This window comes from Macaca fascicularis, chromosome 9 (genome assembly GCF_037993035.2).
Source record: "Macaca fascicularis isolate 582-1 chromosome 9, T2T-MFA8v1.1".
Classification (NCBI taxonomy): domain Eukaryota; kingdom Metazoa; phylum Chordata; class Mammalia; order Primates; family Cercopithecidae; genus Macaca; species Macaca fascicularis.
Window position 1 is genome coordinate 75,070,704 of NC_088383.1, and position 25,173 is coordinate 75,095,876.

Sequence of the window (25,173 nt, forward strand, 5' to 3'; positions counted from 1 at the left end):
GTGGCTGGGCATCTGAGGCTGGGAGGGCACTGGGTGGGAATGAAGGAGAGAGGCCCTTAGGAGGAGAGGGCTGCAGATGGGGCTGCGACTGCCCCCAGCCCAAGCCCCTGGTGAGGTTCCTTCATCCAGTGGCTGCTCGATCTGTGTAATGCAGAATCTCTGATGATTTTGTTTCTTCGAGCAGGCTCAGGTTTCCCGAATGAGAATTTTCCAGGTAACTGAATGTGCCTGTTTGTTGATATTTAAGCAGAAAAACATATCGTTTACTGTTGGAAAGCTTTTCGGATATTGACCACTGGATAAGACTCCGAGTCTCTTTCTGTTGTCTGGACCCACTTCTCCGCCTTACAAAGAACTCAGAGAACAGACTTGAGGCCAGGCCATCATTCCACGAGCGCAGATCAGGAGATGGAGATGCACATGATGTGACAGGAGCTGACTCAGCACATCCCACGGAATTTATAAAAACAAACCACTTAATTCCTGATGAAACACGTGGTGGGTTTTATTCAATTATTTGCTGCTTTCGCCTATAGGAAAAGTTCTAAAATGAGGTGTGGTGGCACGTGGCCCGTGATCCCTGCCCTCCTGGTGCTCACACCTGTGCAATGCCCTCCCCTGAGTGTGGATGAGACCTGTGGCTGCTTCCAACCAAGACACTAGAGCAAACATGATGGCGTTACATAGGACTATAGTGCCCACCTTGTTGGACTCTTTTCCTCCCTTGCTGGATTTGGGGAGGCAAGTGGCCATGTTGGGGAACACTACCTGGCATAGAACCCCAAGTTGCTGAGGGCGGTCTCCAGCACTCTCCCCACTAGAAACTGAAGCTCTCAGGCCTGCAACCACTAGGAACTGAATTCTGCGAACAACTGGAGTGGACTTGGAAGTGACCCTTCTCCAGCTAAGCCTCGGAGGAGACTGTAGCTCTGGCTGACTGATTGCAGCCTTGTGCAAATTCAGGCAGGAGACCCAGCTCAGCTGTGCCTGGAATCCTGGCCCACAGAAACCCTGTAATTATAAATGCAGGTTGTTTTAAGCCACTCATTTGTAGTATTTTGCTAGGCAGCAATAGATTCCTAATTCATGAGGGTTTCCGATAGCTGGGTTCCTGCTAATCAGGGTTTTCCTGAATATTTCAGCCTTCTTGTTTCAATTTAAATGCAGTTCCTTGATGAAAACCAGGACAGTTGATCATGCTCCTTTCTTTGACCCCCCCCAAGAGACAGGAAGAGCAGTGTGCTCACCCATGAGGGGCACAGAGGATGAGCACACGGGTCCCCGAAGCCCTTCCCCACCAAACCCTCAGCTAAAATTAGGGTTTTTGCAGGTGGCATGTGCTGATATCAAGAAACTGGACTTAGTGGATGTTGCTCTAGACGGACTCATCCTGCCTGCCCCCGCAGGTTACTCACCTTGGTCCCCTGTCCAGAGCTGTTGGTCCCATGGTCATAAAATCACTGCCACTGCTGCTGCCACTGCCACCCAAGGAGGAGCTGACTCCCACAGAGAGACCCCACACCCTGCCAGGCTGCACCAGTGGCTGAGGGGCGGGGGATGCTCCCCGGAAGATGGGGAAGTCAAGTCCCATGAGACCCAGTTTTACCAATGAGAGGCAGGAACTGGAAAGAGCCCACGGATGGTTCGCCCACCTCTCCTCACCCCAGACTGGCTGCTCTGAATGTGGGGGCTCCACAAGGCTTCTCCAAGGTGTTCCGTGTGTGCTGCTACAAAGCTGTAGCCACTCCAAAATACCATCGTCCCTTGTGTTTGCTCTCTCTGTCCCAGCCCTACTTTCCTTTCCCTCCCTCTTACTTCCCTGGACTGCACTCCCTGATGGAGTATTCCCACCAGCACTGCCTTCCTAAGAAACCTCCAGCGGCCGGCGAAGGTCACGTTCCACTCTTGATTATTTATTTTGTAGCCGGGCAGCTGGCACGTCCCTCCTGGGTTCATCTCATTTGCTTTCAAGAGGTGTTGGGGCTATCTTCTCCCATTTTACTTAAGGAAATGTAAAGACATTTGAATACAGATCTAAACACACTGTGACTAGGATGGTAACAGGACTGCCCCCAAAGCAATCCGTCCATCTAACCAGTGGGGGATTTTACGTACAGTAGTGTTTGGGGACCATTCACAGAGTTCACCTTCCACCAGGGCCTGATTCCTGAGAGCTCCCTCAAAAGTCTGTTTTGATTTGTTTTACCCCTGCAACCAACTCCACTTCTAGAGATGAGCATACGGACCCAAAGGCCAGCTCCAGCCGTGGAGGAGTGGGGGGATGAGAATATCATCAGGGAGCTGGCAGTGGGGCCACTGCGTATGATGGTGGAGGCTGAGCTTTGCACAACTCCAGGGGCACCAGACCTGTAGGCTGTGATAGGAATGGTGTCACTCAGAATTATGCCACAGCAGCTCTGTTTACATAGCCAATTAAAACACTGGAGGCCTGGGGGTCAATGTGGGCCTTACAGAACCAGAGGTGAAAGGCTGGGTGTGACTAAGCAAGAAGGCAGGGCTGGAATGCAGGTGGATGCAGGGCAAACACCTTAGGAGGTGACAGGCCTCCCAAGCAGGCTTCTCTGCCCCAGCAGGAAGGCCCCGGGCAGGAGACCCTTAGGCTGGTGAGTAATCCCACGGTGCTCAGCCCTGGCTGGGCACCCACTGTCTGTGCAGGTCAGCGCCTCTTCCTGTTTTCACCTGTCCCTTTGTTTGCTGGAGAGGTGTCAAGCCCATACGCCAGTGCTGTGCTGGCAGCTGGGTGGATACAACGGAGGAACTGTGGCACCTGCATGCCCTCGGGGAGGTGGGTACAAGCCTGGAGCTGGAGTACAACAGATACAAGGTGTTGGGGGGCATGAAAGGAGGGGCTCTGGGGGGCTTCCACCAGCGCCATCTTGGACGGTGGCTGGAAAGATTGGGGGAAGCATGTCAGACAGATATGGGAGGTACAGGTGCCAGTGGAGAGAGAAACATTCCCAACAGGACGGAACGGTTGGCACAAAAGCATGAACGGATGCTTCCCCACCACCGAGAATGCCAGTGCAGCTCATCTGTTGAAAGCAACTTCTGGGGCTTCTTCAGCATCGACAACCTCTCCTGAGCCGAAGCAAACCACACTGTGTTGTCCATCCCATCCACAGGAAGGCTGGCAGAACCTCAGGCAGCCACGGCACTCACCCCCAGAGTGCTCGTGGCAGACAGGCCCATCAGTCACCTCTGAATTCTCAAACCCACGTCGGGGAGGCCCAGGGAAGCTCTGAGGAACAGAGGGATAGCTGTGCTCCTTGAAGGTGAGATCTCATCTTCCTGTGCGCCACTATCTCCCCAGCATTATCCGCGCCTGCAATGACCTGGAGCTCAGGCAGGGTGGGGGACTCAACATCCAGCCTCTACTAGTACTTGCACCAAAGTCAGGTAACCCAGGTGGGGAAGTGGGAGCTCTGCAGAACGCCAGGGAACTCTGACATGCAAGCAGCACAGCTTCCAGAGGGCCTGCACAGACCCCAGCCCATGTGCTCTTACACAGCCAGTGAGGGCGAGGCAGGGCTGGAATCGCTCCCATTTTACAGATGAGCAGCCTGAGGCTCACAGAGGCGGAGGAACTTCCCAGAGGTACACAAAGGCCCACACCCGGGAGTGCTGGTGGCAGCATCTTTTGCTGCAGAGCAGGGCAGGGACCGGGGGGGGGGGACATATTTATCATCCCCCTACAAATGCATAAGCTGCTCTAGCTGAGGCTGCCTGTCTCCTGGAGGCACAAGCCCAAACACTATCACTGGGGTCTCGGCGCATCGCCAGGAAGCCTCAGAGGCCGGGCCTGGCAGCCACGTGCCTTCCCCGCAGCAAGCAGGGATGTGAGACACGTTCCTCTCAGGGTGGGCAGTGTCCTTCTTCCATCTGGCCCTAAGGCAGGTGACCTGCCCAAGCCAGCAAACAGACAGAGTCTCGCTCTGTCGCTCAGGCTGGAGTGCAGTGGCGTGATCCTGGCTCACTGCAACCTCCACCTCCTGGGTTCAAGCGATTCTCCTACCTCAACCTCCCGAGTAGCTGGGATTACAGGCATGCACTACCACACCCAGCTAATTTTGTATTTTTAGTAGAGATAGGGTTTCACCGTGTTAGCCAGGATGATCTCGAACTCCCGACCTCAGGTGATACACCTGCCTCGGCCTCCCAAAGTGCTGGAATTACAGGCGTTGAGCCATGGTGCCTGGCCAGGGTTTGATTTCTTTCTCCTCTTTTTGCAGTGGTAGACAAGAGTAAAGGAATGCATTAGCTAATCTTTTCTCTCAAATCCCACTGCTCATTCCCCTCAGCATTTCCAGAGGTCTATGGGTCTTTGTAGTGTTAAAAAGAAAAGAAAAGAAAAAAGATTAAGAGAAAAGCCCCCACCTCTGTCAGTTACCCGAAATGGATGGACATGGTTGGCAGCTAAGCAAAGACCATGTTAAAGAGTGCCTGTGGGTGGGTGGCACGGGGCAGGCTTCCAAGCTCTCGCCTTACTCTGCAACCCCTAAAAACAGCCCCAGTGGGCATGGGGGCCTCAACCAGACAGGCCCAGGGTGGGCATGGGGGTTCCTCACCCAGACTGTGGACAGGCCCTGGCCTAGGGGTGCCAGGTGCCAGGGTCCCCCCATATGGCGGGTGAATGTGGATAAGCCACTGCCGGCCTGGGCAGGGGGGTGCTTGAGTCACTTGCTCTGGTGAGAAGGAAACTCATTTTCATTCGCTACACTCTGACCCAGTTTGCGAACACCAGGAAAGGGGAGAGACGCTCTTCAAACACAATTTAAAAGCCCACCAGAGCCAGCTGGCCAGATGTGAGGCCCATTTTACGACAGGGCACATTTCCTCTCCTCCAGCACACTGAGAGGCTCCGTGCTAAGCGTCTCTTCTGGAAGAATTTAATTCCAGGCTCAGAGTCCAGGTAAAGAGGTTTCTTCGGGCAGGGAGGCCCCGAAATGAGCCCGTTTATCTCTGGCAGACCCTGGTTAAGCTTTCTCTCCTCTGAATGCCATTATGGGCACTTTGAAATAAGTGCAGCAAATTAGTCACGAGCTGCGGCAGACTTGGTGTCCGTGCTGCTGAGCGGCTTCTGCAAAGGAGCTTTGTGTAGCCCCCACCTCCAGAAAGCAGCAGCAGAGGCAGCTGGGCTCCTGCCGGGCGAGGAAAAGCGATTCAAGCCTGGGGGTGGCAGCTCAAGGCAGCAGAGCGTTACCTGGATCACAGGGGCATGAAATTAGCAGCAGCGAGCAGGTTGGAGCCAAGAATAGTTTGCCGTTGCAAACTTGCTGCTTTCGGATAGCTGAATTCTGCAGCCTAGGATGTTGTAGGGGAGGTGCCCTTGCCCTGAGCATCAGCCCAGATCATTCCTGAGCAAACTGAGGTGAGCAGAGGGCAGATGTCCCCATAAGGGATGGGGCTGGTGTCCTTTCTGCCACTTCCAAGGCCCTATGTTTGGAGCACTGGCCCAGGAAAGTTAATGGGTGTGTGGCCAAGGGCAGGGACCAGCTGGGAGGGCTGGCTGGGCAGGGAAGGGGGGCAATGCCTGCTCCAGGGGCCAGGCAGGAGGCTAGACGCAGCCAGGCTGAATGGAGAGGCCAGAGGCCCAAGGGAAGGACGAATCTGGGGTCAGAATCAGACAGGTAAGCTCTGGAAAATGCTGGCCAGACAGACAAAGCCACTGTGGCCACCCTAAGGAAGAGGGTCCCCATCTGACCATTGCATACAGCCCTCCCTCCTTTGGTCTCCCAGGATAGCTCCAGGCCTGGGCTCACTGTAAATCCTGCTCTCTGAGCACCCAGGGGCTCTTCCCAACCTCCAATCCTTTCTCACGCCTCCTTGGGAATCCCGGCCGGAAGATGAGTAAACTTCCTGTCTTCTGGAATGAGCTTCCCCGCCTTCCTCCCCGCGGTGTGTGCAAGGCTTTCTGGAGCACACCTCCTCTCCGCTCTGCAAGAAGGGCTCTTCCTCCAGCCTAAGCTGACTTCCCGGAGACTCACATGAACCCCACCTTTCTTGCCTGCATTTTCTCTCTTTCCCTCAGGGCTGCTTGTTCCTTTCTCTGCTGGCCAAGAGGCTCTCTTAGGTCTCCCTTTAGGTAAAAACAAACAAACAAACAAAACAAAAAAACACTTTGACTCTGTTGCCTCCAGGCACCAGGCCCCTCCTCCCCTTCACTCCACACTCCTTGAAAATGCAGTCCATGCTGCCACTGCCAGCCGTGTCCCTCCCAGCTGCCCTGGGGAAACATTTCCTCTAAGGGTCCTCAGTGTCCTCCTCGCAGCCCACCTGTAACCAAGGCCTGGTCTTGTTCCTCACACTCCAGACACTACATGCTACCTTGTCTAGAGGGGGCTGAATTCATGCCCCAAAATTCATGTCTACCCAGAACCTCAGGATGTGACTTATCTGGACATAGGGTCTTTGCAGATGTGCTTAATTAAGAGGAGATCCTGCTGGAGGAGGAATGACCCCTCAATCCACCGTAGATGGGAAAAGAGGGAAGGACACACAGACACACAGGCAGAGGCTGCGTGAAGATAGAGCCACAGACTCTAGTGATGCTGCCATAAGTCAAAAAATGCCAAAGAGGCAGCAAGGAAACGTTATTCCCTAGAGCCTTGCTTTTCAGCTACCCAGTTTATGGTACTTGGTGAAGACAGCCACAAGAAACGAATGCAATGTCCTTTCAGCACTCCTCTCCTCCAAATTCACAAGGCCACACCCATTCCTGCCTCCACCACACTTCCTCATAATCTCCGTCCACCTGTGGCTCCCTCCACCACCCCGAGGTGCCCCCTGAGCTCCATCCTTCATTTCCTGCCCTCCTTTTGTTAAGGGTGAGGGTGGTGTTAGGAGAAGCTCACTTCCCCTGGCTTCATGACCTCTACCCACACATCCGTCTCTTCCTCCAGAACAACTGCTTAGGGGTCCTGCTGAGCCCAAACCCCAAGCTCCTCAAATCAAAGGTCTTCAAGAGAAGACTCTCAAGCGGCCCCTCCAAAGGGCCCATGGTCATCCTCCTTTTCTTAGCCCCACCTCACAGCTTCCTTGGTTTCTCCTTCACCCTCACCCCAGTCACATCTACTGGTCCCGTCTCCACATCGCCTGACTATGGCTCACACATCCACCCAGTCTCCCCTCGGGTTCTAGCCTCTCCCCCAGGCATCCCCTCCATGCCTTTGCTCAAGCTCCTCCCTGGGCCTGGCCATCCTTAGCCTACATGCCTTATCAATCAGCCTCCCTGTGACTGCTACTGCTACGCCTCCTCCTCCTTGCAGCCTCACCTCCAGGCCCCTCGTGCACTTTGCTGCACTGTCCCCTCGCTAGGCTCCTTTTCAGGAAACCTTGGGGGCTCCACTTGGAGAAATAACGGGGTATGTGGAGGCAAGAGTGGCTGAGGGCCGATTCGGGGGTGGTCTCAGGCAGCTGCCTAAAGAGAGGTTTTGTTTTTGAAGGTACTGGGGAGCTCTGGGGGCTTCTCAATGCCAAACAGTATGGGGGCAGTGCTGGGCATAGAGGGAATCACCTGGCAGAAAGGGGTGGAGGGAGCAGATGGGAAGAAGCAGGTGGCAGTGGTTAATTTACCCATTCATCTATTCAATCACTAAAGGTGAAAGGTGGTTGACCTTCTAGAGCTCATTCACTCATTCAACAAATGATGGCCAAGCACCTTGTATGTGCCCAATGTGTTCTAGGGGCTGGGGATGCCAGTGTTCTAGTGAGGGAGGCACAAAAAAAAAAAAGAAAAGAAAAAGAAAAAGAAAAAGAAAGAATCAATAGCAAGTGTGTGGGGGAAAGACTGCAAATTAGGATAAATGCAATAAAACTGAAAAACAAATAATTGGCTAACCTAGAGCCTGGACAGAGGGAACAGGGTACGGCTGACCCTGAGTCAGGAAAGAGCTTGATGTGTTCAAGCCTCCACAGGGGTGAGCTGGAGTATGGATGGGGATGGGGAAAGGGGGGATGAGGCTGGGGCCCAGGCAGGCCCGGGTGTGCAGGCTGTGGTGCAGGTGCGTCGCAGGACCACAGTGCACACTCAGGTGATGGCGGTTCTTCCTCCCGTCCCTCTCTCCTCTCCACAAATACTCACAGATGGATTCATCCTTCTGCAAATATTTACTGAGCTCACTAAATGTTGTAGACATAGGAGATTCAGCTCAAGTTCCTGCCTTTATGGAACTGCCCATCTAGTCAAAGAGACGGCCAGCAAATGCATAAACAAATAGATAATAGGCCAGGCAGTGGTCAGTGATATGAAGACAAATTCAGCAGGGTAGGTACCTCTGTAATAGATCACAGAACTGGGAAAGAGCCATAAGGGAGTGTTCCCAGTCCAGAGGTTGGCAACAGGCTATCCCCGGGCCAAGTCTGCCCTCTTCCTTTGTGTGAACACTGGAGCGCGGTCGGCCTTCGGTCAGCCCATTTGTTTATGTGTTGTCAAGGGCAGCTTTCACTCTGCAAGGGCAGAGCTGAGATCGCAAACAGACTGTGGGGTCCACAAAGCCTAAAATACGAACCATCTGGCCCTTTGCAGGAAAAGTTTCTGGATCCCAATCTACGGTCTAATATCTTCATTTCTCAAAGGAGGACATGGTCTCAGGTCACCCAGCAAGTTTGAAACACAGTCAGAAACAGAAGCCAGCTCTCCTGAATCCAGAGTCTTTCTGCCAGGCAGAGTGAGCAAGGAAGACGGAAACCTCATTTCTATCTACCCTTATATCCTGCCTCGGCCAAGCCTTCATGAGGCCTCCTAGTAAGGGGCAAGCTGACTGCTTTGATTCTTTTCCCTTTTATTTCCCCCATGTACTCTCAGGCTGGAACCTGAATAGGCAGAGTAAGGGCTCAGAAACCGAGGGGTCAGAGAAACTGGGAACCTCACGGATCCATGCACGAGTGACCTCCAGCTCCCTGAGGATGAGCTGATTGGAGGCTCGGCCACTGCTGATGCTCGGGCCAGCCAGTCTTTCCTCTTCTGCAGCCTGACTTCTGCCATGTGATAGGGAAAAGAGGAAGAAGGCCTTTCAAGAAAACTCCCCATCTACCCACGCAGCCCTTGCCTGACCGGGGAGGCTTGTGCATCCCCCAGAGGGTCCCGTGCATCACTGTCACAAGGCTGATGACCAGGCACAAGGGCCTGCCCTGTGACCTGGTGGTAATGAGGAGGTGGTCTGGGGGTGCTCCAGCCTCTCTCTGTAGTAGAAAACATGAGGGACCATCAGGAAGAGAGAGTCCTTAGCCAACCCCTGGCAGGCACTTCCTCAACAACAGACCGCTCCTGCCTTGGGGAGGCCGTTTCTCTTTGGAGGTGCGTGTGGGCAGAAACCACAGGCTGCTCTAGGCCTCAGGTGCCTGCATGCAGACAGGCACAGACGCGCACAGAAGCACAGGCAGTGAGGACCTGCAAGAGGCCAGCAAGGAGGCCCCAGGCACCCAGTGCCGCAGACCCCTCCCAGGCTCCCTGCCTGTGTCGAAAGCGCTGGGCTCCTCAGTGCAGACTCTAATTTAGGTTCCGCTATCTGGACACTTGTGATGATCAATCATGTTAAAGAGACACTTGAACACTTAAGGTCCAGGCCATCTTCTAACTTGTCCAGGAAATCGCCTCTGGATTTTAAGGATATCTGTAGGAAGAAATTGAAGGCAGAGAGGGAGCAGTCGATAGCCCGGAGGGCAAGGGAGCATAGCGCAGGTGGGGAAAAAGGGGTCGTGAGCACTTAGGGAGAAAATAAGAAAAGAACTAGAGAAGCTGAGGCCACCAAAGGCATGACTGACAGTGTTTCAAACTAGGCTTTTTTTTCCCCCTCTGTAGGACGCAGCAAGAGCTAAAAACAGAAGAAAAAGCCATCACAGGTGTATTATTTATTGGGAATGGCATGCTGGCTGGGCCCGCAGTTAGAATCAGAGGGTGGACAAGGGGATTTTAAAAAATGACTCACTTTGGTTCTAATTTTTAAAAATGGTTTAGAGCAGTCATCCACGCCAGCCGAAGCAACTGGCAGCCACTCACGCACACCCAGAGGCAGAAAGCCTGAAGCCCCCTGCATCCTGCCTGACCTCAGACTCCCCATCTCCTTTCCTAGGATGACAAAGCTCAGGCAAAATCCCACTTTAATACGCGGGAGGAGGGGTGTTGTACCCTTCTCCACTCTTGGGAATTCTGCTCTTAAAAAGTGGATTGCTGGTACGGTGCAGTGGCTCACGCCTGTAATCCCAGCACTTTGAGAGGCCAAGGTGGGCGGATCACTTGAGGTCAGGAGTTCAAGACCAACCTGGCCAACATGGTGAAACTCTATCTCTACTAAAAATACAAAAATTACCCAGGCATGGTGGCAGGCTCCTGTAATCCCAGCTACTCAGGAGGCTGAGGCAGGAGAATTGCTTGAACCTGGGAGGCGGAGTGAACCCAGGAGCCGAGATCGCACCACTTCACTCCAGCCTGGGCGATACAGCAAGACTCTGTCTCAAAAAAGAAAAAAAAAAAAAGGAAAAGAAAAAGAAAAAAAGAATAAAAGAGGATTGCCAAACGGAGTCTAAACATTGTTTCCATTTGGAGAGAGATCTGAGTAGCACTAAAATGGGTCTGCAGGAACACCATCTGGCACAAAGAGAGACTCCTGAATACCTGTTCCCCTGGCCAGCTGGCATCAGGACCACCTGGCAACAATGCCCAGGCCTCACCCAAGGAGATAAAGTCATCACAGAAAGGTCCAGGAATCCAGGTATTTTCCAAATGTCCCAGGAAATCTGATACTGATTCAGGTACCCTGGGCTGCGGCCCCCATTCTGGTCTTATTAGCTATGTCACACTAACGAGTTACTGTCTCTACTTTCCTCCTCTGTACAATGAGGACATGCCACATCCTCATAGATGGCTACAAAGTTAGGGGGAAACAGGCAGAGCAGGTTGTTCAAAGTTTAATGAGTTGTTGCACAGCTCATTAAAGAATATGAAATCCATTTGATGGGTCACGACCAGAATTTTATTTTATTCTATTTAATCCTTTGTTGCCTTCTTTCTTACTAAAGGTGAGTGAGCTGTCTGCATCTTTTTCGGGGAGCCTTCTCTGTGCACCCGAGCCCTCTGGCCTGCTCATGGACCTCGCTCAGGTAAGTTCCCTCTTCTTCATCACGCGTTTTTCCTTCTCTGCTGGATCATTTGCTTCTGCACACAAACTCCCTGCCATGTCTCTCGTATTAAAAATAAAAGAACAGAACATTCTTCCCCTTCTGAATTACAGTTCCCTGCAGCTTGTGCCTCATTGTCCTGCTCCCATTTAAAGTAAAATTCCTTGAGTTTGCTGTCTCCTCTGCCTCTCCCCCCATCCTCCACAATGCTGCTCCCCAAGGTCACCAGGAACCTGCACAAGGTCAAATGCTCCATCCTCATCCTGCAAGGCTTACAACCAGCACTGCCACTGTTGATCACTTGCTCCTCCTTGAAACTGCAGTCAGAGTGCAGTTTCCTTTTTTTAAGTACAGATGCAGCTTCATGAAACTGTTGTCTGCATTATAGATACAAAGGTCTTGCCAGGTGAGATAGCCATCATGCTCAAAAAAATTTTGAAAACGCTGATATAAAGCACTGGGGTTAAGATCATAAATACATGGGTTGACAGGGCCCCAGTCTGAGTCCCAGTTGTCACATACTTTGTACCTGGGGGCAAATGACTTAAACTTTTTCAACCTTGGTTTCCTTCTCTGTATAAAGGGCATAATAAACCTATGTCTTCGGACTCTTAAAAAAAACAAAAAACAAAAAACAAAAAAAAATGGGAAAAAAAAAAAACTTCTAGCACACAGTAGATTGCTTAATAAATATTGCTGAGTTAATGAATGAATTTGTACCCTTAGCAGTGCCTGGCACATGGTAAGAGTTTAGTAAAGGTAGTGAATGTTGGGATTTAGCAAAGTCCTCACACAGCGGCCACCACCTTATAAGGCACGCCATAACTGTCAGGACTTTCTGCCCTACCTGTGTCTGCAGCGTTATGTAAATACTGCCAGGTGGGTCTGTGGGCAGAAGGCCCAGGGGCCACAGAGCCTGTCCCCAACCCACACAGTAGGTAAGGGCACTGCTAGACTAGAGTCCCTCTGTTGCCAAATCTGGGTTCCTCCCAGCTACCTTGTGGTCCTTTGAGACAGGACTAATCCACCTTTCACCCAGCTATGGAGCCTTTACCAAACAGTTGTCCTATGACTCTTAAACCTCTGGGAACAGGGAGCCTCCACTCCCTGATACAGCACAGAGAGGTTACCCAGCTGGGTCAGGGCCTCAGGACTGCCTCTCTTCTGCTCTCCAGTTTCACTTGCTCTTGCTTTGTGCCACCCCAGGTGTAGGATGCCCACATTGAGCCCAGTTGGCCCTATCACTCCTTTTCCAGGAGCCTGGGAAATTGGAAGGAAGAGGAGGGTGGCTGTGGAGCCCCCATCTCCTAACTACAGCCCTTGGCCCCCTGGCCCAGCAAAGGGGAGCATTACCAAGAGAAAGGGCAAAGGCTCCTCCAGGGGCCGCCACTGGTTGGCATGGAACTGTGGGCTCGCGGGTGCAGCTCAAGCCCAGAGCATTTCCGTTAGACAAGCACCGAACCCTCCAACCACCTACATTTGTAGGGAGTCCCATGAGGAACCCCATACTCTAAGGTAGACTAGGCCACCTCCTTGCGCTTCCCGCAGGATGGTGGCCCTAATTCTCCAAGGGGGAAACTGTCCCCTTCACTGCTAGGTTTGACAACTTGACTTGCATGGCAGGAAGTTCTCCCAGAAGGCTCACCTAAGTCTCTCATGATGTAGCCTTTGCCTGTTTAATGGGTTAATGGGTACTCTAGTGGAGGCAGAGGACAGCTGCTTCTTCCCCCTATGTGGTAACGTTTTACTTGAATCATAGTCCTTTTTGTTTTGAGACTGGGGTTTCACTATGTTGCCAAGTCTGGTCACGAACTCCTAGGCTCAAGCTCACTGTTCTGTTCTCCCATCTCAGCCTCCTGAGTAGCTGGGACTATAGGTACACACCACCATGCCTGGCCTGGATCATGGTTATCTGGCTACACATTAGCCTTATCTGGAGAACTTAAAATGCTTGTGCCCAGGCCCCTCAGAAGGAATTAGAATTGGGTGAGTGGAACACGTGGGATGTGGGGTATTTTCTTTTCTGTTCTTTTCTCTTTTGAGACAGATTCTTGCTCTGTTGCCCAGGCTGGAGTGCATTGGCACGATCTCGGTTCACTGCAGCCTCTGCCTTCCAGGTTCCAGTGATTCTCCTGCCTCAGCCTCCTGGGTAGCTGGGATTACAGGCGCATGCCGGTGGGGTATTTTCTAAAAGCTTCCCAGGTGATCCCGATGTGCAGCCAGGGCTGAGAGTGCCAAGGTAGACAGATAGCTTGGAGAACACGCTGGTTATAAGCATGGGCTCTGCAGTTCTATCACTTGCTAGCAAGTGACCTTGGGTCAGTGGCCTAAAGTCTGTGAGCCTTGATTTCATTTGGCAACTGGGATGACAGTACCTAACTCACCAGGATGTCATGTGGAAGGAAGATGGCAGGTCATGTGGGAGGTGGGTACAGGCTGCATGGCAGGGACTTGGTAACCTCTGATAACCTGTCCTCCAGCTTCCTCTTCTCCACATAAGCTTATCCTGCTTCCTTTGAACACTTCCTCCTTGGACTGGGAGGTCCGCACTTCAAGGGCAGATCAGCCTTGCTGCTTTGCAGGGCTGAGAGACTGGACCAGAACTAAGGGACTGGAAATTAGGGGAGGGGATGCCCTACGTCCCCCACTTGCTGAACCAGGACAACCTGGCTACCTTCCCTATGGCAGGAACCCCACTTCATGTCTATGCCAACACACCTGAAAGATCAGAACTCCTTTACTGGTAGCCGCTGTGACGCCCAGAGCTTCTTCTGCTCCCTTGCAGAGCCATGGCATCACTCTCATGGATTGGGTTGTGGAGCTTTCCTTCTCAGCCTTATGATAACTAATGTGACAAATATTTATGTGCTATTATGTGTTGGGTGCCATGCCAGGTGTGCCAGGGGCACAGGATATAAAGTAAGAGAGTTTTATTCACTGGCGGGGGAGGCCTCCTCATCTGTCATGGTGGATGATAACAGTTCCTGACCTACAGGGGTGCTGTGGGGCTGCATGAGATAATGCAGGCAAAGTGCTGAGAGCCGCGGCTCCCACCCAGCCAGCGCTCGGTCTCCGTGAGCTATAGGGCAGGATGTGATGGGGAAGTATGATGCTTCTCTGAAGACCCAGACGTGGAGCCCCTAACTCAGAGAGGTGGCTTCAGGGGACGTGCCCGGAGACGAGATGATTCTGTCTCCTGCCTCACCCCCGGGACTGAGTGGTGGGGTGCCTCCTGGTCAGATGCGGGGATGGACAGGGGCATCAGTAGAGTGCCTGGCCCAGGTCCCAGCCCTGCTGACACCAAGTCGGGCTGTAGGTCCCACCCATGACCTGGCTGTGTCCTGCAGTCCCTCAGAGAGGAGTCCCTGGGCAGACCGAGGTACACAGGAAGGAAGGTGTGGAGAGCGACTGTGGGGGCCTTGCAACAAGGAATGGCCAAGAGAAGGTGCAGACACTCTTCTCTCCGGGGCAGTAAGTGGGGCTTGTTCAGCTCACTGTTCTGTTCTAGGCCAAGGGCAGCCAATACAGGCCTGCAGGAGAGCCTGGGGAAGGGTGAGGAGGCCCCACAGGGCAGGGGATGGCTTACAACCCCAGAGCTGGGGAGGACCTCCAGCTAAACAGGTCAGGTGGGGAAGGGAGAAGGGATGCTGGGTCCAGGACCCGGGGGTAGAACACAGGCACCTGTGGTTTCAGGCTGGAAAAGGAGGCCAGACCAAGGGCAGGCTCTCCAAAGGAAGGAAGATGGTGTTTGGTGGAGTCAAAGTGTGGGGGGTAGGGGGTGGGGCATCTCCAGGATATACCCTATATACCACTCTCTGAGTATGAATGAGTCTGTAATCATCTATCCACCTCAATGCCCCATAAAATTCTCTATAGCTCTTTCTAGCTGTGTGATCTCAGGCAGGTTACCTAGCCTCTCTGAGCCTCTGGTTTTTGTCTTAAGAAAAGGGTTACGAAGACTTGCATTGCAGGGCTAATGAGAAACAGCACATGCAATACCCCTGCCAGCATGGTGGGCCCAGAGTCGGGCTCAGGCAATGCCAGCTGTTGCAGGCCCCTGTGCCATCTTTTCTTATCAATTCTTCCTCATTTATGCTCTAATTTTGTTTGTCCCTGGGCCAGCAGGCCTGTGATCGATTGGAGGTTCTTATTCCAGAGAATAGAGACTGGAGGGCAGAGTGAGCAGGATACTAAGGCATCCCCACATTTGTCCAGGCAGAAGGAAATGAGCCCGCTGACCTTGAAAGTGACATAATTTGGGGGAGGGGGTGTCTGGGTAAACCCTCCTCCTGGGTCTTGCTCCCCATCAAATGGTATTCATCCCCAGAAAATGTTCAAAGGAAAGTACAGGAAAGAATAAACATCTAGACCCACAGCTATTGAGTTGCAGGTGGTGGCTAGAGACAGGACCATTTGACTCTCCTCCTCCTTCCCCCAAAGTGGCCCTCAGGTGACAGGGCAGACAGGCAGCCTCTCGCAGGGAAATCAGGAAGAGAGGAGGAAAGAGCTGGGGAGGTGGGTGGCTGGGATGAGGAATGAGGCAAAGAAAAATGGCCCGCAAAATGCAGAAACGCCCCAGCATGCTCGCTTCCCAAACCCGGCCCATGAATCGAGGGGTGACAGGTCTCTCATCTCCGATGCCAAGAGCCAGGAGCTCCGGGCAGCCGCAGGTACTACATCTGCACCTGCCAGCAGTTGGAGAGAGGCCATAAAGCATCGTAGCAGGGCTCAGAATGCCAAGTGCCTGCAGCTGGGAAGGGATCGCCTTGCGGTGAAAGCAGTACACAGGGCGAGGGCTGCTCCCAGAGCCAAGCCTGGGCACCCCTCCCTCCAGAGGCTGCTTGATCCTGGGGGCCTGGTGGTGGACAGAGGAGGGGCAGGGCAGGTGCACACGCAATCTAGCTCTGTGCCGGCCGAGACAGGCAGGGACCTTCTGGAGGAAGCCCAGTAGGCCAGGTGATTTACTGCGGCTGGCAGAAAGCTGGGACATCGGAGTCACTGGTAAATAAAAGTGGATTGTAAAGCACCCGGGCTAAGCCTGCGCCTGCGGAAATGCACCAGGGCTCCAGACAGCTTAGAAGCATGGGCCCCATCCCCCAAATGATCATCACAATCATAGTTTATATGGCACTTCGGATAGGTGTGCCAGGCCTGTCCTAACTGCTTTTTAACACATATTAATATACTTAATCCTCACAACAGCCCTAAGAAGTTGGTGGTAGTATTATAATATCTTCCTTTAACATACCAGAAAGATGACCGGGTGTGGTGGCTCATGCCTATAATCCCAGCACTTTGGGAGGCCGAGGCGGGTGGATCTCTTGAACCCAGGAGTTTGAGACCAGCCTGGGCAACATAGTGAGACTCTGTCAATAAATACAATAAATACAAAAAATTGGCCAGGCATGGTGGCGTGCGCCTGTAGTCTCAGTTACTCAGGAGGCTGAGGCAAGAGCATCACTTGAGCCCAGGGAGGTCGATGCTGCAGTGAGGCTTGACTGTGCCACTGCACTCCAGCCTGGGTGACAGTGCAAGACTCTGTCTCAAAAAAAAAAAGTACTAATACAGTCCAGAAACATGAGGCAGCACGGAGAGGTCACACAGCCAAGCCCTGTCCAGTGCACCACAAACCCTACTGTGCCCTTCAGTCACCCGAAGGGCTTGGCAGCTTACAGGCCCTGTCTCAATCGGCCTCGGGTGGGCGGGAGACCGCATCACTAACAAGCTCCCAGATGAGGCCGCTGGTCTGAGGACCACACCTTGAGTCGAGAGGCTGTAAACTACTCTGCTGCCTTCCTGTGGCACTTCCTCAGCCTTAGAAATGGTTTATATCCCATTGCTCTGGCCCCGGGAGGCATCTATGAGTTCCTCAGTTAACAGAAAAGGCCCTCACAGGTGTCAGATGTGTCAGATCATGGGGGGAGTTGAGGGGTGAAGTAGGGGAGTGTGGAAGTATGAAGTTGTAAGCATATCAATGTCTACACCCCAGCTCAGGCTAATCTACTCAGAATCCCTGGGGCATGGCCCACACTGGTATTTTTATTTCTTTTCATTGGACAGGTAATGTGCCAATGACACAACAAGGTTTGAGGGAGGCCCATCTCACACATGTGCGTGGAAACCCAGTCATCACGTTCATGAACTACAAAAGGACCATGAACTGGTGTTTTTTTAAGAAGCTCCCTGGGTGATCCACATGTGTAGCCGCAGTGAGTCCCTGAGATGGACAACAGGGATGCCTCCTCGTTATGGCAGATTCATGCCTATAAAACTGAGGACAGCTCCTTGGGGCGAGGCCAAGGATTTCCTTCTGGGAAGCAGTGATGAGCCACCTCCTGGGCCACTGGAAGGTGCGGCTGGGGTCTGCTAGCATACCTCCTTCTTGTTTCTGAGGCACCCCTAGAGAAGAAGGGCACAGCTGGGCAGCCGGCTACATCCCATCTTGGCATTTGTCGGAGAAGTCCTTGCCTCCCCATGCTCTCACGTGACAGCAGACACCAGCCTGGGTTAGCTGTGGAAATGGAGGCTCCCGACCAAGACCCTCCTTGACCAAACTTTCGTCAGGTTCCTCTGAGCCCCATCCTCGACCTTGGCCCCAACCCCAGTCCTGACTTCTGCCTGCCCAACCCAGTCTTAGCCAAGAACCTTGCCAAGTCAGATTAGCCAGCATGCCCCTGAGGAGAGAAGCCATTTCTCTTACTGTCTCCTGTCTCTGAAGAGGACAAAGTAAAAGTTGAAAAACAACAGGAATGAAGTCAGTGGCAAGACCAGCCGGTGCCACTGATGACCAGGCCTGAGATTAAAAGATTAACCCCCCCACTCTAACCACATGTGCTCTCAATCTATCACGACCCTTTCACGTGGAACCCCTTGTAAGTCCTTAAAAGGGCCAGGAACACTGTCTTCGGAGAGCTCGGCTCTGGAGACGTGAGTCTGCCGACGCTCCCGGCCGAATAAATAAACCTCTTCCTTCTTTAATCCGGTGTCTGAGGAGTTTTGTCTGCAGCTCGTCCTGCTACATTTCTTGGTTCACCTGACTGGGAGGCGAGGTGATTAACAGACGGTCGGTCGAAGCTGCTGCTTAGGCCTGCCCTGTGGAACAACCCTGCGGGGGACTCTGGCCAGCTTGAGCGACGCGGATCCTGAGAGCGCTCCTGGGTAGGCAATTGCCCGGCTGGAACGCCTCGTCAGAGCAGTGCACAGCAGGCCCCCACAGGGGATCAGCGCAGTGGCTGAACACGGGGAAGGAACTGGCACTTTAAGTCTGGACATCTGAAACTTGGTAAGACTGGTCTTTGGAACTTGCCCACTCCATTTGAGCGGAAGCGTGGCCTGATCACCCACGGCGTGCCTGTACCGGCACTTTGGTTTTTGAGTTGACTTGAATTGCTTGATATTTTGGTTTTGACCTGGCTTGGATTTCTGGATACTCTGATTTTGGTTTTGATTCTGGTTTGGTGTAAACTGAAAAAGTTGTGGGTGCCCTTTTTACCTGTTCTTTGTTCTGTGGTGTGCGTGTGGTGTGAGCGTGGTGTTTTGTCTCGAGGAGACATGGATCAGACACAAAGTATGCCCAGTCCGCTAGGAACTATGTTGAAAAATTTCAAGGAAGGATTTAGTGGAGACTATGGGGTTACTATGACACCAGGAAAACTTAGGACTTTGTGTAAAATAGATTGGCCAACATTAGAAGTGGGTTGGCCATCAGAAGGAAGCCTGGACAGGTCCCTTGTTTCTAAGGTATGGCACAAGGTAACTGGTGAGTCAGGATACTCAGACCAGTTCCCATACATAGACACTTGGTTACAGCTGATGCTAGATCCCCCACAGTGGCTAAGAGGGCAGGCAGCAGCAGTGCTAGTAGCAAAGAGACAGATAGCCAAGGAAGGATCCTACTCCACCCGCTGAGGAAAATCAACTCCTAAAGTTCTGTTGGACCCAACATCAGAAGATCCATTGCAGGAGATGGCACCAGTGATCCCAGCGGTGCCCTCCCCTTACCAGGGAGAGAGGCTCCCCACTCTTGAGCCCACAGAGCTTGCACCTCCGCAAGACAAACATATCCCTAGGCCACCTAGAGTAGACTAGAGAGGAGGTGAAGCCTCGGAAGAAACCCCTCCCTTGGCAGCTCGTTTACGACCCAAAACTGGGATACAAATGCCCCTGAGAGAGCAGCGGTATACTGGGATAGATGAGGAAGGGCACATGGTGGAGAGGCATGCTTTTGTGTACCAGCCCTTCACCTCTGCCGACCTTCTCAACTGGAAAAACAATATCCCATCCTATACTGAAAAGCCACAAGCTCTAATTGATTTGCTCCAAACTATTATCCAGACCCACAACCCCACCTGGGCTGACTGCCACCAGTTGCTCATGTTCCTCTTTAACACAGATGAAAGGTGGAGAGTGCTTCAAGCAGCAACTAAGTGGCTAGAGGAACATGCACCGGCTGATTACCAAACCCCCAAGAGTATGTGAGGACCCAGTTCCCAGGAACAGACCCCCAGTGGGACCCAAATGAAAGAGAGGGTATGCAAAGGCCGAATCGATACAGGGAAGCTGTCTTGGAAGGATTAAAGAGGGGAGCCCTGAAAGCCACAAACGTTAACAAGGTCTCTGAGGTCATTCAGGGAAAAAAAGTCCAGCACAATTCTTTTTTTTTTTTTGAGACGGAGTCTCGCTCTGTTGCCCAGGTTGGAGTGCAGTGGCTCATCTCAGCTCACTGCAAGCTCCGCCTCCCGGGTTCACACATTCTCCTGCCTCAGCCTCCCGAGTAGCTGGGACTACAGGCACCTGCCACCACGCTCGGCTAATTTTTTTTGTATTTTTAGTAGAGACGGGGTTTCACCATGTTAGCCAGGATGGTGTCGATCTCCTGACCTCGTGATCCGCCCGTCTCAGCCTCCCAAAGTGCTGGGATTACAGGCGTGAGCCACCACGCCCGGCCAGTCCAGCACAATTCTACGTGAGATTGTGTGAGGCCTATCGTATGTACACATCCTTTGATCCCAATAGCCCTGAAAATCAGTGCATGATTAACATGGCTTTAGTTAGTAAAAGCACAGAAGACATTATAAGAAAACTGCAGAAACAGTCTTGGTTTGCAGGGATGAATACATCACAGTTATTAGAAATAGCTAACCAGGTGTTTGTAAACAGGGATGCAGTAAGCTGTAAGGAAAACCGCAAAGAGAATGAAAGTCAGGCCTGGTGAAATGCTGACCTATTAGCAATCAGAAGGGTCCCTCCAAAGAGGCAAGGGAAGGGGGGGTGCCCTGGAAAGGAAACTGAGCCTGGCTGTCAGAGTTTGCAGCGTAACCAGGGAGGGACAGCATTAGGAGATATACCTAATGTAAATGACAAGTTAATGGGTGCAGCACACCAACATGGCACATGTATACATATGTAACAAACCTGCACATTGTGCACATGTACCCAAGAACTTAAAAAAAAAAAAAAAAAAAGGACATTGGGAGAACAAATGCCCTCAGCTAAAAGGAAAACAAGGTGACTCAGACCAGGAGGTCCCAGACAAGGAGGAAGGGGCCCTGCTCAACCTGGCAGAATGGTTATTGGACTGAGGAAGGTCATTTGCAATCTACTGGAGCCTAAGAGCAGAAGGCAGGTGAGAGAATTCTTAGGAGCTGTGGGGTTTTGCAGACTGTGGATCCCAAACTTTGCAGCATTAGCCAAGCCTTTGTATGAGGTCACAAAGCGGGGGACCAGGAACCTTTTGAATGGGGATCCCAACAACAACAAGCCTTTCATGAGTTAAAGGAAAAACTTCTGTCAGCCCCAGCCCTGGGGCTACCTGATCTGACAAAGCCTTTTACATTGTATGTGTCAGAGAGAAAAGATGGCACTAGGAGTTTTAACCCAAACTGTGGTGCCCTGGCCGAGGCCGGTGGCCTACCTCTCTAAACAACTAGACGGAGTTTCTAAAGGATGGCCCCCATGTTTGAGGGCCTTGGCAGCAACTGCCCTGCTAGTATAAGAAGCAGATAAACTGACTCTTGGGCAAAACCTGAACATAAAGGCCCCCCATGCTGTGGTGACCTTAATGAATACTAAAGGACATCATTGGCTAATGAATGCTAGACTCACCAAGTACCAAAGTTTGCTCTTGGATTTTACACAGTGAAAATCCCTGTGTAACCATTGAAGTTTGTAACACCCTGAACCCTGCCACCTTGCTCCCGGTATCAGAGAACCCTGTCGAGCATGACTGTGTAGAAGTGTTAGACTCAGTTTAGCAGACCTGACATCCGGGACCAGCCTTGGGCATCAGTAGACTGGGAACTATACATGGATGGGAGCAGCTTCATCAACCCACAAGGAGAGAGATGTGTAGGGTATGCAGTGGTAACCCTGTACACTGCTGAAGCCAGATCGTAGCCCCAGGGCACTTCAGCCCAGAAAGCTGAACTCACTGCTTTAATTTGGGCCTTAGAACTCAGTGAAGGTAAGACTAAACATTTACACTGATTCTCAGTATGCCTTTATAACCCTTCAAGTGCATGGAGCATTATATAAAGAAAAGGGCCTATTGAACTCTGGGGGAAAGGACATAAAATATCAACAATAAATTCTACAATTATTAGAAGTAGTATGGAAAGCCCACAAGGTGGCAGTTATGCATTGCAGAGGACACCAGCGAGCTTCCACCTTGGTGGGTTTGGGGAATTCCCGCGTTGACTCAGAGGCTCGAAAAGCAGCATCTGCCCCCTTCCAGGCATCAGTCACAGCCCCCCTGCTCCCTCAAGTACCTGATCTTGTACCTACTTATTCTAAAGAAAAGGACTTTCTCCAGGCAGAAGGAGGACAAGTGATGAAGGAAGAATGGATTCGGTTACCACATGGGAGAGTAGCTGTGCCATAGCTGCTAGGAGCCGCAGTTGTACTGGCTGTGCATGAAACTTTGGCAGAGATGCCAAAGTGTAGAGGTAACAAGTATTTACTAGTTCTTGTGTGTACCTACTCTGGGTGGGTGAAGGCTTATCCAACACGAACTGAGAAAGCTCGTGAAGTAACCCATATGCTTCTTTGAGATCTTATTCCTAGATTTGGGCTGCCCTTATGGATCGACTCAGATAACAGGCCGGCGGTGTTTGTGGCTGACTTGGTACAGAAGACGGCAAAGGTATTGGGGATCACATGGAAACTGCATGCCGCCTACCAGCCTCAGAGTTCCAGAAAGGTGGAGCAGATGAATCGGACTATCAAAAATAGTTTAGGGAAAGTATGTCAGGAAATAGGATTAAAACGGATACAGGCTCTCCCTATGGTATTATTTAAAATTAGATGTATCCCTTCTAAAAGAACAGGATATTCCCCTTATGAAATATATCATAGGCCCCCTCCCACATTGCGGGGACCTTCAGGCACTCCCTGAGAGTGAGGTGAAATTAAGTTACAGCTACAGGCTTTAGGAAAAATAACACAATCTCAGCCTGGGTAAATGAGAGATGCCCTGTTAGCTTATTCTCCCCAGTTCACCCTTTCTCCCCAGGTAATCGAGTGTGGATCAAGGACTGGAATGTAGCCTCTTTATGGCCATGGTGCAAAGGACCCCAGACTGTCATCCTGACCACTCCCACCACTGTGAAGGTAGAGGGAATCCCAGCCTGGATCCACCACAGCCGTGTAAAACCTGCAGCACCTGAAACCTGGGAGGCAAGACCAAGCCTGGACAACCCTTGAAGAGTGACTCTGAAGATGACAAGCCCTGCTCCAGTCATACCCAGAAGCTGACTGGTCCATGCACAGCCGAAGCATGAGGAAGCTCATTGTGGGATTCATTTTTCTTAAATTTTGGACTTGTACAGTAAGGACTTCAGCTGACCTTCCTCAGACAGAGATAGGGCAAAAACTTGAAACAGTCTTGTTGTTTAAAAGGGACTTGTGAGTATAATGCCACCCAGTGCAAGATATGCAGCCCAGGAAGTGACCAGCCTGATGTGTGCTATAACCCATTAGAACTACTTGATCCCCGTTAGAAAACAGAGTATGTAACTCTAGGAATCAATGGAACTGGATTGGCAGGAAGACCTGGATAGTGAAGATGACAGTGAGAACTCCCACTAGTGAGTGAGGTTCTCAAAGGGGGGAATGAGGAGAGAAGCCATTTCTCTTACTGTCTCCTGTCTCTGAAGAGGAGAAAGTAAAAGTTAAAAAAACAACAGGAATGAAGTCAGTGGCAAGACCAGCCAGTGCCACTGATGACCAGGCCTGAGGTTACTTTTAATCCCCCACTCTAACCACATGTGCTCTCAATCTATCATGACCCTTTCAAGTGGAACCCCTTAGAGTTGTAAGCCCTTAAAAGGGCCAGGAACTCTGTCTTCGGAGAGTTTGGCTTTTGAGACGCAAGTCTGCCGACGCTTCTGGCCAAATAAAAAATCTCTTCCTTCTTTAATCCAGTGTCTGAGGAGTTTTGTCTGCAGCTTGTCCTGCTACACCCCCACCTTTGAGATCTGATCGAGTTCCTCATTCCCCACCTCTGATGTTCAGCTGTCTCTCCATATACTCAGGGCATTGGTCCAGGACTCCCACCTATACCCAAATCCACACGTACTCAGGTCTCCAGTCAGCCTTGTGGAACCCAGCTCTCCCTATAATCAGGTTTTGAACTTTACTAATAGCACATTTTCCATCAGCATTTGTTTGAAAAACTTCACATATAACACAATTCAAACCCATATTGTTTAAGAGTAGACTGTGTAAGTCCTAGGCCTGCTTTCAGCAAGCATCCTGTTAGGCCAGTTGAGCCAGAATATTCCCTTCTCTCATATCCGATCAAGCTCCTCACACCATTCAGTGTACTCAAGGGATTGGTTCCAGGATCCCCCCCAGGTACCAAAACCCGAGCATACTCAGTCAGTCTTGCAGAACCACAAATAGGAAACATTGGCCCTCTGTATATGCAGGTTTCACAACTCACAAATACTGCATTTTCCATCCACATTTGGTTGAAACAAAAATCTGCATCTAAGTGAACCCCTGTTGTTCAAGGGTCAACTGTGTAAGTCCTGGGCCTGCTTTCAGCAAGCAGAGGCCTCGCCTTGACTCTCCTCTTAGAAATGTGCCATCCTCCGGCCCCTCATGCTGCCCCTTGGCTATAAATCCCCATGTCTCCTTTTCAGAGTTGGACTCCATTTATCTCCCCTACTACAAGTCTTAAATAAAGCTTTCCTTAACTGTTTTAACAAGTGTCATAATTTTTTTCTTTAATCCTCTTTCCCTACCACCCCCACCTCTCTGGAAAAGTCACCCAGCAAAGTGAGCAGCCCTGTCAACTAAACAAAATTGACTCCTCACCTTGACATTCAAGGCCCCGGGCAATGATCTCAAGACCTCTCTCTCTTACTTGTGCCCCAAACACAGCTTCACTGTTTGTCATACATACCTGGACTTTCCTCCCATTCTGCCATTGCCCAGCCTTTTTCTTCTACCTGGATCGTTTTCTCCCCTTTCTTGAAACCCACCAACTCCAAGTCACAGCAATCTCTCCCATGGTGATCAGACTAATTATCCCTTTGGATTAATTTTCCCCATCTTCCATAACAGAACCTCCCATTTTAGCAGGCACATGGTTCTCTGAGATAAAGCTACATCGAAAGACTACATTTCCCAGCATGCTCTGTAAGCTGATGTGGTCACATGCCTAAGTTTTGACCAATGCAATGTAAGAAGAGCAAGGTGTGTCACTTCCAGGAAGTGTTCTTACAGGCAACAGGCATTTCTTCCTCCTCCTCTTGCTTCTACCTACTGATGTAATAGCTGGACCTACAACAGCCATCTTGTACTGTGAGGTGGCCTTGGCCATGAAAGCTGCACAGAGTTGAAGCAACTGGGTTCCTAATGCCATAGAATGTCATACCAGCCTTGGGCTGTCCCTACCAGAATTGAACATAGGAGAAAAATGACCTTCCATCTCATTTTAGTTACTAGTCTTTTGGAATTTTCTGTAACTAATGCTATTCAGTCCATACCTTCACACCCCTGGAGGTGTGGACTCTAGATTCTTGCGTTTACCAT

General features: G+C 51.4%; 1 protein-coding gene, 1 long non-coding RNA gene and 1 other non-coding gene across 7 annotated transcripts in view; 1 reads left to right on the top strand and 2 right to left on the bottom strand.

The window, feature by feature from the left end:
* SLC29A3 (solute carrier family 29 member 3) overlaps window positions 1-25,173 on the bottom strand; it is a 68,166-nt gene that overhangs the window by 38,745 nt on the left and 4,248 nt on the right. The gene's annotated exons all lie outside the window — the stretch shown is intronic.
* LOC123567014 (small nucleolar RNA U13) lies at window positions 17,187-17,290 on the bottom strand. The gene has a single exon (XR_006689723.1). It is a non-coding gene; the product is annotated as a small nucleolar RNA U13 (small nucleolar RNA).
* On the top strand, window positions 18,046-23,548 carry LOC135965123 (uncharacterized). Its single transcript, XR_010577987.2, has 4 exons — window positions 18,046-18,418; window positions 21,947-22,079; window positions 22,185-22,276; window positions 22,646-23,548. It is a non-coding gene; the product is annotated as an uncharacterized lncRNA (long non-coding RNA).